Genomic DNA, 17,193 nt, shown 5'->3' with positions numbered 1-17,193 from the left:
AAGAGTCACCCAAATCCCAATTGGTGATGTACCTAAAGTCATTGGTGTGGATTTAGAGAGAGAAAAGCAGGGCTGTACATAGTTCCCCTCAATGGTTTTCAGTCACACCCCTTTCCAAAAGAATGAGGGACATGCCACCGATGCCCCCGTTAATCTTTTCCTTAATAATGCAAACCTAGAAAGCTGGATTAGGGGTGATGCAGAAGTCTGGGGCATTAAATGGTGGAAGAGAAATGGAAAATTACATAGGCTTTATGAGGACTACATCTTTTTATGTGTGCAATAACCACATATCTTCATCCCTAGACCCATGACCAATATTGAGATATATGGAGATGCTTTAGCTTTGCACGTAAATTGGCATAAAACTGTCCTGGTAAATCTTACGAAGAGAGACTTTAGGAAAATCACCATTCATAAACTTAAATTTACTCTGGGTCATTTTTAGTACCTAGCTATCCAAGTTTCTATAGATCCTGAAAAAACTCAGATCTGGAACATCGCACTTCTGTTATTTAAGCTTAAAGTCAAATGAAGGCCTGGGGGAGGCTGCCACTCTCCATAATAGGCAGGGGTTTTCTGTATACTATGTTCTCCCTCCTATAAATTCTTTATATCTCACCAAACTATTCTTTTATAAGGCCCCTTCCTTTTTCACCTCATTGACATCCGTCATAACTTCTTTCCTATGGGATAGGGACCCTCCGAAAGTAGCCTTTACCAAATGTGTTCAGTCCCCGGTTGATGGAGGGCTTGACATTCCTGATATTAAACTTTATTATTGAGCAGCTCAAATGGTCCTCAATAATGATTGGCCATTTGGGGACTGGTACAACCCTGCTTTTTGACTTGAGCTGCGTTTTGATGAACAACATGGCCCATCAGCGCAACTGTATAGTAAGAGTCCAGCTGCCTCCCTGTTATTAATCATGAGGATAACATTTGCTAGTTGGTACAAAGCACTAAAGTAGATTTCCTGGAGAGAAATACTAACAAAAGAAAGCCCCTTCTGGGTGGGCTTTGGATTCCAGAGTGACTGGGTTTACTAGTTTTCAAACATATGATATCATTGGTATACCCACACTGGGGATGTCTGGGTCTTGAAACACATGATCTGTTGATCTGACCACAGAGAACGATATACATAAATCCCAGTTCTTTTGCTGTTTCCATCGGTGACCTGCTCTTGAAACGTAGAAAAGTAAGCGGAACCCCATGCCAAAATGTAACCCTATAGAATAGAAACTGACAATGGGAAAAATATGGGCATTTCTAATTTTTAATGCACCTTGGTGGTGAATACCCCTGATCCTTTACCAGTGCTCACATCGAAATGGAATGGCGAGTTTGATGATGAGGACTGGCGAGATGCAAACGTAGCTGCTAAATAGACTGCTATCTCTGAAAAGCTTAGATTGAACCAATTTAAATATTTAACTGGAATTATTATACTCCAGATAGAATCAGTCGTTTGCAGAGAAGCAGGTCCCTTGAATGCATAAGGTATCATGCTGCCTTGCGTACATTCAAACACATGATTTGGGAATGGATTGTGATCTAAATATACCAGTGCCATTTTTGCAATACTATGTGGGAGGTCATTGGCATTCCCGTGGATCAAAACCCCAAGAACATAATTCTAGGGATACATGCGGATTGGTATGGGAATAGGGCGATAATATACTAATCGCAGTTAGGTAATTGGTGGCAAAAAGAGGTATAGCTCGCCACTGGAGGGCAGCTGAGGCACCAACAATAGGTGAATGGCTCAGGGGTATGTATCGCTGTGTGGTGGCGATGGAATCAGGTTATAAAAATCAGGGTTCTCCTGGGAAGCATAAAAGACTTTAGGTAAAGCGGGGGTGGGGGTCATTTTCAGTCCGTTATACTTTCCTTGTGAACTCCACACAGCTGTCTGTGATTCTGTTGACTGCATCGGTGAAGTCTTTGCTCATGATTGGCTACATTTCATCAAAATGTATTTGAATGTTGAAATAAGGTGTATACAGACCTATGCCATTTTTGTACTGTCTTGTTTGTTGTTTTAAAGACAAAACAATAAAAAACAGAAGCTTAAAAAATGATGAGGATCTAAGGAGTTTATATTTATGAAATGACTGAGAAGTTTTACACAACATGGCACGCTGATAATTGGTTACAGGAAGGAATCTTTAGAAATATGTAGGATTCCTAGGATTGGCATTCCAGGAAAACCTTTGATTACATATGGAAGAGAGAGATCCCTGAATCATAAGTTGGGTTTCAGTCATTTGCAGGAAATACAGAATAAGAGAGGACTAGAGCAGAACAATTTTTGTTGAAAATCTACTAGATTTAAAGCATGTAAGAATGGCATTGTCAGACATATATTTCTCTGTTTAGGAAAACCACGAAGAAGAATGAAAAAGTTAAACTATTAAATTGACCATGTAATTTTTGTACTTACCCGCCCATTCTCATTCCCAAAGAACTATGGGCCTGATTACGATCTTGGCAGACAGGGTTACCCCGTCAAAAAGGTGACAATATCATGCCCGCCAAATTACAATTCCATTATGTCCTATGGAACTCGTAATAGGGCGGACGAGATATTTAGGTTGAATAAAGATAACTATCTAAAGCATCACAACAGAAGGCCATAAGAGATCAGGCAGTTGCAGCAAATGCCCTTAAAAGGACCTTCTAGGTAGCTAAATAGGAACACGTACATAGTATGCTTGGTGCTCCTTCTCATTGGTGCCCCACAAATTAAAAATGTTTGGTCTATCTTGGGAATGCATGTATGGATACCATAGCCATTTGAGCACAGATACCTAGTACTGACTTAAAAATAGTTGGCCGCTTAACTTATCTCCCCTTGAATGGTATCCCAGCAAGGATACTGACTAATGAAGCCCTGTTGACTCTTGTAAATACCTCATTGTACTTATTTGTAGGTCTCTCTTTTTGTTGCACTGCAATAACAGCACTCTGTCTCTCCAGCCCAGGACCCCCGTATGCAGTCTCTAAACTTTCCTTGTGTGGAAAACGATAGGCACAATGCGGCATAGCTGGGGTTTTCAAAGCAAACACAAGGAGATGATGGACGGAGTGCTTGAACTTTTCAGACACTCACCTTCAGTCACATATCTGCGTTGAAACCATCATCGTTCTTTAGCTCACTTCACTACCTCAGTTTAGACCCAGCTGTATGCAAATCAGTCTTGACCTTGTGCATCATGGGAACAGTCCAGCCCGAACTGCCAAGCTAGGTCTTCCCTGAATTGAAAACAAGTATCCTGGGGCCAGTTTCGGGGTAATACCCCTTATCAGCCAGGCTAGCTTGAATCCAGTGGCAAAGTGAGCAAGGGACCCACGCCTGGGCATACCCTGCCAACTTAGGGCGAACAAAGGAAACACAAGGAGATGATGGACGGAGTGCTGAAACTTTTCAGACATTCACCCCTCTTTGACTGGGGGTGAGTGTCTGAAAAGTTTCTGCACTCTGTCCATCTTCTCCTTGTGTTTGCTTTGTTCGCCCATAGCTGGGGTTACCACCCGCCTCTTAACTGGTGACGCCTGTCTTGCCTTCTGTGCTGGTTCCCCTCCATGCCATTTTAGGGGCAAACTGTGACATCACAATCTTCAGCTGCCCAGCATTCAACGAGCCAAGTTTCTCAAACTTCTTCTACAATCCAAGATGGCGACCAGTTTTTCCATTCTTTTTTACGACATTCTAATTGGGTGGTGAAGGAGCCAAGGGACACTTTCCTGCGATGCAGCACATTCGGTAGTGTTTATTTTGCATTGCATTCTTCGCTCGGATCTAATTTATGTCCCAGGTTTTTTCCCTTCTAGCTTCTTGGATTTTTTCAAAAAATTCGTCCACTTGTCACCATTCCAGCACAGCTGTTTGCCATGTCTACCTTAATGGCTCACCCACTCCCCAGAGTTTCGTTTTACCATTTCCCTTTTTTCCTCCTTCGGGCTCTTTCTAGGGCTCTAGCTGCTAGGTGCCTTGCACCAGCACCCCACAGCTACTGGAAGGGGTCACCCTTATCTATGGCAGAGGAAGACCAGAAGAACGAAGGAGACTCAATGCCCAGCCCCTGACACTTCTTGTGTCCTCCTTTATTTTTATATTGTTTTATTTTTGGTATTGGTGGACTAGACAGTTACTGAGCGAAAACGCATGGCGTTTCCCAGCTTTCTACTGCTGATTTGTAAGAAGTTAGGTCAGATATACTATAGCCAACCTGAAACATCGTTGCATTGTGACTGTTCACAAGGACTGTTACAGCCCGAGAGTTCATAAACGTGGCACCTTATGTGAGGACTAATAGTGACCATAGTGACCCATGTTATTTTACTCTAGCGCCCTAACGTGTCCGGCCTAGACTTGTTTTACATGCGGTGTCTCACAAATGTGTTAATAGAACCCTATGGTTACGCTGGCCGCAAACAATGCTACAAAGAGGCCATTATTACAACCCAAGTAGGTTAAAGGTAAGACGTCAATTACTGACAAGCGGTTTACTTTCAGTTATATTGATATACATTACTTATCTTTGCCCAGCGCTAATTTTTGGGATAACATAGGGGCATATTACCAAGGGCCTTATCGCCGCTTTAGCGGGAATTTTTCCCGCTAAAGCGGCGATAATTTAATCGCCCTACTACCTAGCTGTCGCTAACACCAGTTAGCGACAGCTAATGGGCGATAGCGGGCATTTAGGGGCCCACTTTGCATGTCAGCGATAATTATCGCTAATGACATGCAAAGTGGGCGTGCCAAGATGTTAGCGACTGGAAACAGTCGCTAACATCGCTATCCCCTATTACCAACTTTTGGAAATAATCGCGCTATGCGCGATTATCTCCAAAAGCTAACGCCTGCCCAGAGCAGTTCTTAGCCATGTTATCCAATGGAAGGTGGATAACATGGCTAAGAGCATTTGCTCGGTAATGCATGAATATCGCTGACTTTTCAGCGATAATCATGCATTTCGGACGACTTTTATCGCTTAGGAGATAAACCTTGATATTATCAAGGCTCCTAAGCGATAAAAATAGGCGAAGCTCGGCGATATTATTTTGGCCGCTAACCAAGCTTAGCGATAATTATCGCTATAGCTTGGTAATATGCCCCATACTTCTCTAGTTATCACCGAACATTCTGTGCTGAGTTCCATGGCAAGTAAGACCGTTGACACTTTTCAGGCATCATCATGTTCTGACATTCCGGCACAGGCAGCAGTTTCCTACTTTTGTTTACTTAAAGGTTTGTTTGCGAACCTGCATCTCGAATATCATTTAAAATTGGGCCAGTGAATAGGCCACACACTAGAACCACCCAGTACATACTGGTAGACCAACGTTAGTTTTTGTTTATCTTTTTTTTAATTGAATGAACTAACCCAAGAATCCAATTTTATGATGGAGAACCAGAAACCCAGTACTGAGTACAACTGGGTTTAAACATCGAGCTTTTATGGTGTTCGGGCTATCTTGAGGAGCGTATGTGGGAGACTTATACCAACAATAATAAAGGATTTGATTTTCGTGTTACTGTAGGGCTTTCGAAAACAGCCAAATAGTCATATTAGTCATTTTTGTTTTCCTTTTAGTACTTTGAGCCATTAGGTGTGAAGAACACATCGTGCCTCAAGCACACATTATACAGCACCTTTATATTGTGAAGATTTGTAAATACAATTGTTGTTTCTTCTTCTAATTATGATTTTAGAGCTTCTTTAGTAGAATACGAACTTGCTATGTGGAATTCGTACATGGGTTTAGGCAGTGATGCCAGCCTCATTTTTAGGTTTTGCTGGCAATGCGTACGAAGTACGCATGCGCTAGCAAAATCCTTATGTTTCTCTGTTTGGGTCGGGTATCCCGCCCCCTCCTCGCCCCCTCCTCCCATTGGCTAGCTCCATAAATGGAGGCTAGCCATTGGGAGCCGGATCTGTCCGTCAAAGGTCGGACCAGATTCGGGGGCGTTCCCGCAATTTTTTCCCTCTCCGCCCCTCTGTGCGCTCATCTCGGCGGTGGGCGTGTTCTTTTTTTTTTTTGGTTGTCAGGGCGTGTTCTCTCATTCCGCCGAAGATGGCGCCGGGGGCCCGTCGACTTCTCTTTGCTCCACGAAGTCCAGGTCAGTGCTCTGCATTTTTATTTGATATCCCGCCCCCCTCCCGCTGCCCGTGTGTGCCCCGTTCCCGCCCCTCCCCCCCCGTGTTTCCGGCCGTAAATGCTTCCGCTGCCCGTGGCCAGGTCCCACTGTATGCACTCGTCACTCCTCTACCCGTTTTTGTTGCTTTTTACCGCTGCCTCGGCTCCCGTTCCCGCCCCCTACCACTGCCTCGCTCTCCGTGTCTCCCCGGCCCCGTTCCCGCCCCCCTACCGCTGCCTCGGCTCCCGTTCCCGCCCCCCTACCGCTGCCTCGCTCTCTTTGTCTCCCCGGCCCCGTTCCCGCCCCCCTACCGCTGCCTCGGCTCCCGTTCCCGCCCCCCTACCGCTGCCTCGCTCTCTGTGTCTCCCCGGCCCCGTTCCCGCCCCCCTACCGTCTTAATAATATTAATGTGAATAACGTGATTTACATACTGCGCTACAAAGCACTTCTACAGTTTCCAAGCACTGTACGTAGTTACACATTTAATAATACTTTAAATCCACAATATTAGTAGGCACCCTTTGAAACTTTGGAAGCGCTCGAAGGTAGACAGGGGACAGCCCGTTTCCGTAATTGCAAGTTGAAGGAAGTTTAGATGTTTTTTTTATATATTGACGAAATCCGGGTAAGCTCTTTCACTATATATCACGCGTTTCATGTAATAACACACACACCACGTTTGACAACACGTCTAGGTAAACACTCAGAAGTTGTATTTTTGTTGTTGTTTTGGTGCCTTCACCAGCAAGAGTACTTTCTTTTGTTCACGTTGCGCTGTTTTCTAGTAGAGTGTGCCAGGCTCCGGGTGGCACAGAGCCTGCCAGCGTTGGAGTCCTGGGTCTAGAACGTGCCCCGTAAAGCGCTGCCCACCTTAAAGAGTGTGACTGCCCTTGCGCTACATACCGCGTTTAAGAATGTTGTAACCGTGTGTGCCCCTCTTGCATGCGCCATATTTAACTATTTGTGGCCAGGTACACAACTCTCACACTCCTCTTCTGGAGTTCTCTAAATATGTTACTCTCCTCATAGGCAGTGTCTGGCCGCGGGCGCCGCCAGGGTGCGCAACTCTGGAAGTTATCTGGTGTGCACTGGGGGAGGGGTGTTTAGTGTGCACTGGTGGAGTGCACCGTCCTCAAATTGTGGCGGATTGCGAGCGTGTCTGTCTAACAGTGCCCTCCTCGGGGTGTGATAGACTGTACTGAGAGGGTATAGTGAGAGGCCGTACTGAAAGGGTGTACTGAGGAGAGGGTGTACTGAGAGGACGTTCTGAGAGGGTTTACTGAGAGGTTGTGAGAGGTTGTAGTGAGAGGGTGTACTGAGGGTGTAGTAAGAGGCCCTACTGAGAAGGCGTCCTGGGTGTGTGTACTGAGGAGAGGGTGTACTGAGAGGACGCACTGAGAGTGTGTACTGAGAAGGTGTACTGAGAGGGTGTACCCACTTCCGGTTCTGGACTCCTCTGGAAGAGGGCTCTACTTTCCTGGTCTTCTGGTGTGTGCTGCGACAGGCTGTGCTCTCTCCTCAGAACATTCTAGATCATTCTGGAAGGTTTATCCTGCTTGTTTGTTCTGGGTGTGTATGCGGGGCATTCCACTGTAGTAGAGCCGTAAGGTGTGCTGGAAGTAGGGTCTGCCCAGGGGCAGCAGTGCCTTGAAACGCTACTTGTGTGTTGAGGTGCTGTGTTTATGGTATGTGTTGGTTTATGGGACTTTTGCTGCTGGAATTTACTTGGTCATAAGAGATCTCATGTGCATTTCGACTCGTAGGATTGGCCAACGCTTTTTTTAAATTATTTTTTTGTCATCATATATAATTAAATATGCTTTAAATTCAATGCCAATGCTTGTAGTTTGTAAAATGTGCTGTTGGGGGTTCTGCGTGTAGGATCGCATGCTGGCTGCAAAGGCAAAACCGTTGCATTGTAAATGCTTGTTGTATAGGTTACACAATTCACGGTAGAAACCACGGCAGCCTTGTATACATTATTTATGTATTGTGTTTGGGAGTCTCATCTTGCCAGTCACCACAAGAATCTGTTCGGTTCTTGTTTTTGTGTGCATCATTATTTTAACTTTTTGCTCTATGTAAGGAAAAGTATATTTGTTGGTTAAGCTGTACCTTTTGTGTTTTTTACACAAGGCCAGATTCGTGTTTTTTTTGTTGCTTTTCTTTGTATTACAATGCGCTTTACCCAGAATTTAGCCATTGGCGCATCTCCTCCCGGACTTCATCTCTGATGGCAAATTGCGTTCATTCAGCACAATTACCCTGTGCGCCTCCTGAAGTAACTCTGGACTGGGCGACTTTCTGTTTTACGTAAATAAAGTGTGCAAACAGACAATTGAGTCACATTTTGATGCAGTTAGAGTACTCATCACATATACTGCACACATGTGTAAACACTGGCGCTTTTTTTAAGCAAAGAGGGGGAACAAGGAGGGCTTTGTTAAAGGGGTCCAGTGCACGTGCCCTTGTAACAGAGTATCAAAACGGAGAGTACACAGTTCCCCTAGGTAGGAGACGAATAAGACAGTTGAAAACGCGAGTGAGTGAAGGCACACAGGAGGGGGATCCTCCTATTCGGAACTAGAGACCTCACACACCCAGCAAGCTGGGTGTCATGCTTCATCATATGGCCTTGCCCCTCATCGGGTCGGCAGTACAATACCCGACGGGCACCCATAAAGGGGCTCTTTGGCGGGAATCTTCTGTTTCTGCCGTATGATGCTGTGGGTGTGAGGGCCCTAGGGAACACTAGTGAAAGGTGTTGATGTGTGAATGTGATTTAAAAGTGGTCGGGTAGTCCACACACTAAATTTTAATAATGTGGTAACCCACCTCACTAAAAGCAGGGAGAGTGGTTGCTTCACAGGCTTAAGGGTCCGTGGAAGCAGAGACCTACTCTATGTGGTGGTGGTCGACATGTTTCATGCTACTGCATTCAAAATAATACTGAGCATTTCATCAGGACCAAGTGGAACTATCTACACTAACGGGTGTTTGTGCCCTATTAGTAAATAATGTGTGCCGGGTTCCCCACTACTACACCTTAACTCCAGGGTGGCTTGCTTGTTTATTTTCCATCCCCCTACAGGACATCTACACAAGAGGTGTCCAGGCGCTTGGGGCATCTGTTGAAGCACCCGCTTCTAGTACGACGGGTGAGTCTCACGTACTTTACCCTTCACGGGTACTTCTCTCCTGTGTGCTCTACCATCAATGAGCATGACACCAGTCATCAGTTTTTAAGATGTTTTTAATGATTTTTTGCACTCTAATTATCCTATGTTGGAGAGGTGCATTGCAGCCTCTCTACTTTGACAGTTGTTGCACTTGGAGTGAGCTCTCATTGGATGACAACTCCTTCCCTTGTTTTATCATCCCTTCCTGGTTTCAACAAGACGGAACCCGGCACACAATATTTACTAATAGGGCACGAACACCCGTTAGTGTAGATAGTTCCACTTGGTCCTGATGAAATGCTCAGTATTATTTTGAACGCAGTAGCATGAAACATGTCGACCACCACCACATAGAGTAGGTCTCTGCTTCCACGGACCCTTAAGCATGTGAAGCAACCACTCTCCCTGCTTTTAGTGAGGTGGGTTACCACATTATTAAAATTTCACTGTGGACTACCCGACCTCTTTTAAATCACATTCACACATCTACACCCTTCACTAGTGTTCCCTAGGGCCCTCACACCCACAGCACCATACGGCAGGAACAGAAGATCCCCGCCAAAGAGCCCCTGTATAGGTGCCCGTCGGGTATTGCACTGCCGACCCGACGAGGGGCAAGGCCATATGATGAAGCATGACACCTAGCTTGCTGAGTGTGTGAGGTCTCTAGTTCCGAATAGGAGGATCCCCCTCCTGTGTGCCTTAACTCACTCGCGTTTTCAACTTTCTTATTAGTCTCCTACCTAGGGGAACTGTGTACTCTCCGTTTTGATACTCTAAACACTGACACTCCCAGAGAGAAGGCCTCGCAGGGACATTTCAATTACTATCCAATCACAGTTATGGTTGTACAATCATAATGTCATGCCAAAATCTGCTCATGATTTACACTACACGATGACATTGTTAACGGCCTAGCCAGTGACAGCACTGGTGGCATCCCTTATGGCATCACCAATTATCAGGTCCAATGGAATTTTGCGATTCTGCAGCCACATCTTTTTTTCACTTAATTGAGGATTTACCACATAATCCATCATCTCCTGCAGATTCTAACCCCTAAAAATGTTTCTAGCTCAGACGGATTAAAAGTTACTAAAAACGTGGTGATATGTGTTTGTGCACGTTGGAAGACCATTCACAAAGGTTTACTGGTCATCTTTCAGTTACTTATTTATGTATTTGGTTGTTAAACTGGTACTCATGAGGTGAAATCTTGGTCCAGACAGTATTACCATGTGTAAAAATCACAAAATTATTAAGTAAAACTATGTAAAAATTTGCCAGATCTTGCTTCAGAATTTGGCCTTTCTTGCCACATAATTTAGTCAACCCTGCCACGTATTTTGGTGCTCTCTTGCCGCATAATTCCAATTGCCATGCAAGTGATGTCCTTTCAACTGAATTTTTTTTCTGAAAATGGAGGGTATTTTTTGCTCCTAAAATAGTACCATAACTTCCAATTGAAAAGCTGTTTCATATTATTATAAATTCATTCTAAAAAATAAAACTACACTATTATGTTCGCTGGCTTCAAGAAATGTAAAATACGTTTAATAAATAATATCTAGCTATGCAGGACGGGGCATAGTTTGGACTACAAACTATCATTGAACCGTGAACTCAGATATATTTTCAACATGAAACTCTTGTATTTTTGTACAACTTCTAGGGGCTGCAATCCACCCTCTGTCAGCAGTTCTCACTTCTCCTCAGACTAACGAAGACGAGAAGACGCCATAAAGTGGAGGCCGCTGCAATGCCAGTAATAAGGGCACTAATGGCCAATAATCTGGCATGCCTTCGGATATGACGGCCAGCAAGGGAGTCCCGAGCGCCCTGCTCTTGTTATCTTTCTCGGCCTTGTTATCTCCTTTATCTGTCTCGTTAACAGCACCAGGATACACATATCTCATTTATGAACCAATCACGTCCCATGGCCATAGTATACAGTAAGGCCTGTCCGCGTGCTTCCTCATAACAACAGCAAACTGCTGTCTTTATTCATTTTAAACATGTGTTTGTCCTTGCCTGGCGGTTATTACCGAGGTTTACCTGCAGCGGAATTCGAAAGTTTTATTTTTCAGTGGAAAGAAAGAGAACACACTCCATAAGACTTTATTGCGGCCTGTTTGCTGCACCTCGCCATTGCCTAATGATGACTATTGCTGTGTATCGCTGCTAATGGCGGGCTCTGGGAGCTTGGTGCCACGTGCCATATTCAGAATGCAGGATTTGACTTAGCACCGAGTCGTCACATGACACGACATAGCATCCTGTTGAAACCAGAGTTAAAGCCACATCTAGGTTCTACCCAAGAGGGCCTGTCAGTGGGCAATGGGCAAGGACCGAGGGCCCCGGACAAGACAAGAGGCAAAACAACCCACTACCCTTAAAAAAGGGACAGTGACAGGTCAGACGGGCCACAACCTCACTGTCATTAAAACTGAAGGCAGCAGACTGGCTGGCTAGTAGCCCACTGCCATTAAAATGAAGGCCGTGGACACTGGCACTGACCAGAACCCTGGAGTTATCAGAACCGAAAGTCTGCGATTCTGGCAGCAGAGATGAATGCCACTTTCATTACAGCTGCGGCACTAGATCCTGCCACCAGACCAGAATCCCAGGAACATTACCTTTGAGAGGAGAACATCACTTACAACGCAACTTTTACCACGCAGTGCCTTTACGATGCAACTTTCACAACGCAAACCATTACAACGAATTGCGCTGGGGGGCGCTCTAGGATAGGGAATGTGTTTAATGTACTATCCAACCCCTTCCCTACTATCCACGGGGACTGGAGTTGGAATAGTAAATTAAACAGTTCACTATCCAGCGCCTAAAAGCATTATGCGTTGTAATGTTATGCGTTGTAAAACTCGCGTTGTAAAAGCATGCGATGTAAAAGCATGCATTGTAATGTCGTACATCCCCTTTGAGAGGCCATTACAGTGGTTGCAGGCCACACCTGCGCTGTCATCAAAAGTACATTTGTATTTGGGTGTACTCTTAAGGGGGGTAGTTACACCTTGCACCCAGCAATCTTCGGGGCCTTCCGTTATATGTTTCAGGAGTGGGCATCACTATGACAATTGTTACGATACAACCTTGCCTTTTTACCTATGTGAGGAGCTATGTCCTAGTAAGTGATGCGTGCTTGCTTCAGAAACAAGGAATCAGTGTACTGTGGCGCCCTGGGGGAAAAAACCCAGATCATTCCATCAGTCATGCAACCTGAGTGCTCCACATTTCTGGAATAGCCTACCTACCTCTCTCAGTGTAACCACTTCACTACTTTATTTTCGCAGGTAAAACAAAAGTTTGTTTTCACTGTTTCTCAAAAATGTTGTCTCCTTCTGGCTTTAGGTTTTGGAAGGAGATGGTGATTGGTCACAAGATTTTTTAACATCTTACGGTGCAGTGCATCATCATGGTGTTTTGCCTGGCACTTTGGGGGTTCCTTCAGAGTTCCCTTATCCTTGGTACTTGACTTGTGATCCCCTTTGCAGTGGCAGTGGGAGCCACATGTTCACTGGACTGTTCATACTTACCTGCACCGCCTTTGCTCCAGTTACATCATCCCAGGGAACAACATACCTGCTGTGCTTTTCACATTGCCACTTGGATCCCGCACCACTTTCAGCAGCCCTGTGTTCATAATGGTCCAAGCATTTGCTTGTATCATCTGATGCCCCTTTCTCTAGCTCTGGCTGTTGCATATCCATTGAGGCACAAATTCCCTGGTTTATGCAAGATGGCTACCTTGCAGTGTTCATTTACCACCCATCCATAATGTGGCAGCACTGACCCCTAGCCCCCTCCTTCCCTCTCCCAAGACACATTTTATCTGGCCTTGTCTTGCGACGCACAGTGATGGAACTTATTTTAACTAAAAGGTTCCTCAGTTCTACATAAAAAGGCCACATTTGGGAAGTCCCCTGTTCTAAAATGGCAGTCTCACGATTCCATGATATGGCCAGCAGCCACAGGACAAAAGAGAGGCACTTTTAGTCTGTCAATGTGTGTCAACTGTAGTGAGCCTGTTCCTGTTGTTCTCAGCTTCCCTGTTCGGCCAGTCTCTGTCTGGTTCGCTCTCCTGACTTTGCTGGACATTTCCTGTTCTTCATTTCTTCGGAGTTTCCTGAAACCCGTCTTTGTGTTTCTTATCCCTTCTTTGAATTTAACCTTCAATAATCTCCGAGATATGAACTCAATAAACCTTCTGTGGAAGGTTTTCCTTGGTAGCTTGGTACTCCGTTTTAAATCCGCGAAACATATTTTCCCATCTGTTCTGTTGCTTGGTCTGTGTCATTACATAAGGCACTAGTTTGAAGGAAGGAAGCAGGTGATTATTTCTTCATCGTAAGTAGAAATCAACTATCCTGGCTAAATCTGCCATTGATAGTTTGTTCCCAACTTTTGCCAATCAATGTATTTAACTTCAAAATCTTTTTTCACTGGAGTTTGCAATAAAGATGTGTTTTACTGTGAATCACATGTTGCAAAATGTTTTACCTCATATATAACATGGTAATAACATATGCAGCACATAGTTTCTTTCGAGCAAGACGAGCTCCCTAAAATAGTCTTATATGATAAAATTATAGAACATTGCAGTCAGGTGCCACACATCTGGCATACATCGTAATGCATTCAAACAGTAAGATGCTCCATTCCTCCAGACTATGGGACGGTTATTTTGGGCCTTTAACCAAATGGGTGGCGCCATATGTGTAAACTTGAGTTTTCATTTATTGGTACTGCTAGATTTCTTCGAGCTGGTACCTGGGAAAAGGTAGTTGCGACCTTTCATAGAATCTGGACACCTTACCGCTGAAACGCATGTCAATCATCCTACAAAGAACAAGGATACTGTTTGTATCCGTGGTTACTTGTTCTGCAGTACATGGTGGGGACTACAGAGGCATTTATTCCAGTTAGCAATGAAGTCCCTGCGATTTTTCCATTAGACATATATATTTCCTCTTCTGTGATATGATAAATTGAATCTTGTGTTTAAGTTCCTTGCTCTCTGAATGTTTTTTTCTTAGGTGCTGGACTTGAAGGATGGTGGTGGTGAAGGGAAAGGGGGTGAAAGAGCGCTGGGCCTTACAACGTAATCTGTGTGTCGAGTAGTTAAAGATTTTTCCCCATTGGTCGTATGGACCTTTGTTGGTTGACATGAGGCATTGAAAGGGAGGAGACATCAACAATACATTTCCAACTTGTGAAGCCAATATGAGTCCACAATAAGGATCAGGAATCGCCAGATATAGTTAAAGGGTTTTATTTTGGAATACCAATCAATCCTGTATTATGTCTGCAAACCAAACATAAGTTAAATATTGTGATTGCCATACCAATACAGAAATAGATTAAAGCAAACAGGTAATCCATAAAGAAACGTCCCTTCTCTCTTCTAAACATACGTCCAATATAAAATCATCTATTAAGGGTCAATATTTCGAGACGATAGAAAATGTCAGCATAGATAGACTGCTCCACCTTTTAGAACACCAATTTAAAAGTAACAAGAGGCTCGGAAACATCCTTATCTCCTTTCACACCACCAGGGACCTACCAGATAATTTCTTGTGTGCATCTGCAACATCCCTTCAGTTTCCCATTTCTTGATCTGTGATTGAAGTTCTCAACATTAAACATCTGTCCATCCTGGTACATGATGAATAGAAGGCCTCTACTGACCATTAATTCTCCATGTTCACTGCCAAGTTCTTGGCACCATGAAACACCAAGGGTAGAGGCTGCATTTCCCTTTTCTGATTTTCTTTTTGGCCATATACCAGCATCTTATTTTACTTTAACCTCTTTTCTCACTCACTAACTCTCTCGAGTGCAAATTCTATTAGCATTTTCTGTCTTGAGAATAATTTACTTACTCAATACATGATTCATGCTTGGCTTTTGTTGTAGCTCCAGACGGAGGACCTCAAGATATACTGATTGATTATCATCATTGTTTGTACATTACTGATTACCTTACATCCCCTGACGAAGGGTTCATATTTAACCCGAAATGCATTGGGAATGACTTTTTGATTTTGTTCTTTACAAAGTGTAACAGATTGTTTCGTCTTTGAATACTGTATTAAAATGTATGAATCTTATAAAGACTCTTTTTGAATTCACAATAATAAAATTCCCTGGTTTTTTTAATAAGAATTTTCACGTTTAAATTGTTGTTTGGTTTGATTACACACAGACAACTTTGGGTCTCATGTAATTAAAGCAAGTTTACCAGCAAAAGAGCCATTATTGTCTGAAGCTGTGCATCAAGCAGGTCATGGTGTTCAACGGTCTCGCTTAAACAAGTTCTTACCTCCAGGCATGTGCATCAGGAGTCTAATGCAAACAATGAGACCTTCTCTAGCTTCTAGGTAACGAGAATCATGGTTATTCACCTGCAAGGTAGGAGAGGACATGCTGGCAAAGCAAAATGTATTTCAATTGAGGCCTGTAGTCAGGTTAATTTAACTGAGCATTTAATAGGCATTTTGAATACATATTTATACATGCACAAATGTACCTTGAAGAATAAATGTAAAACGGAAATAAAAGAGTACATGTTTAAATGTGCAAATATAACTTGAAGTATAACTGTAAAAACGTGAAGAATGAATACATGCGTGCATGTTTAAACTGAACATTAGTGAACTTGTGTATAAATCTCTAATCCTTACAATGCTTTAAGTCCATTAATGCATTTAAATGTTTCACACATGTTAATGAAGTTATGGCACACAATGAATACATGTAATGTTGGTTAAATGCATCTAATTGCATTACTGTGGTGTATAAGGGTGGGGCCTCGATCGTACTGCTCCAATCTCACCTATGATGGGGATGTTAGCCATCACAATCAACATGTGAATCTTATCAAATGAGACCAGCTCAAAACCCCTGAAGTTTTCAACATTTTTTGTCTGGAGTGTTATAGGTATTTCATTTCATTAAAAAAATCTGCACTCCCTCTCCTCTAGGTCCACATCCTTTCTCTTGTTACTTTTCCCCTCCTTTCCTTCTTCTTTCCTTTCTCCTTCAATTATTTGTACTCCTTAAAGATTACAAATAGATAGATTGCACAAAGGGCAATTATCACAAGGGGTATCAAAATTTAACCCAATATTCAGTTTCCGAGGTTTACAAACTATTTGCCTACTGCAGCAAAACCATTTCCAATTTGCTTCCCAAGCACCTGTACCTTCCAACTCCTTTAAATCTTCTTTTAAATCTGTAATTCTTTTTTCTACAGAGTTTTATATAGTGCGAACTTGACCTGAAGGTATCGATATCAGAGCACTTTACACGAGCACCAGTTGTGTTACATGAGGACACATTAATTTATTTTTGTTAGGCACAGGGAGATTAATTGATTTGCCCAGAATCACAGGATGTAGCGCATCCTTGCCGAGACTCGAACCCGGTTCCCCAGATTTGAGGTTGACCGCCCTAGCCGTTAGGCCAACTCCTCTCCCAAATGTAACATTCTTAATATATTTCTTCACCGCCTCCCTCTTGTCAGGTCTGTAGGTTCATCAATGCTGAACCTTCAACATCTTGCAGACTCTGCCCTCCTTCATGAGAAGGATGTCTAACTCAAGGCGATTCTGCATCACAATTGACCTTATAGCTATCATTTCAGTGTCCATGGCTAACAATAAATTTGCAATATTAGTAGCTAATTTATCAACTATAGTGGACAACATTCTAATTTTGAGATAATTCAAAACCGTTCCTACAGAAGGAATCAATGCAAGGAATAGATCTCCAACTATTTCAGGACCACTGCTAGTTCTAACTTGTGATCCCTATACATGATTACCCAAATGTTGTACATGA

At 43.5% G+C, this 17,193-nt stretch overlaps 1 long non-coding RNA gene across 1 annotated transcript in view; it reads right to left on the bottom strand.

The window, feature by feature from the left end:
* LOC144773716 (uncharacterized) overlaps nt 1–17,193 on the bottom strand; it is a 99,322-nt gene that overhangs the window by 71,024 nt on the left and 11,105 nt on the right. Inside the window, exon 3 of the long non-coding RNA XR_013600055.1 lies at nt 15,674–15,755. This is a non-coding gene — a long non-coding RNA (uncharacterized LOC144773716). The remainder of the gene's footprint in view (nt 1–15,673; nt 15,756–17,193) is intronic.

The sequence above is a fragment of the Lissotriton helveticus genome, chromosome 1_1 (assembly GCF_964261635.1).
Source record: "Lissotriton helveticus chromosome 1_1, aLisHel1.1, whole genome shotgun sequence".
Taxonomy (NCBI): domain Eukaryota; kingdom Metazoa; phylum Chordata; class Amphibia; order Caudata; family Salamandridae; genus Lissotriton; species Lissotriton helveticus.
Note: the sequence above shows the minus strand (reverse complement) of the source record. Positions and strands in the feature narration are given on the sequence as shown.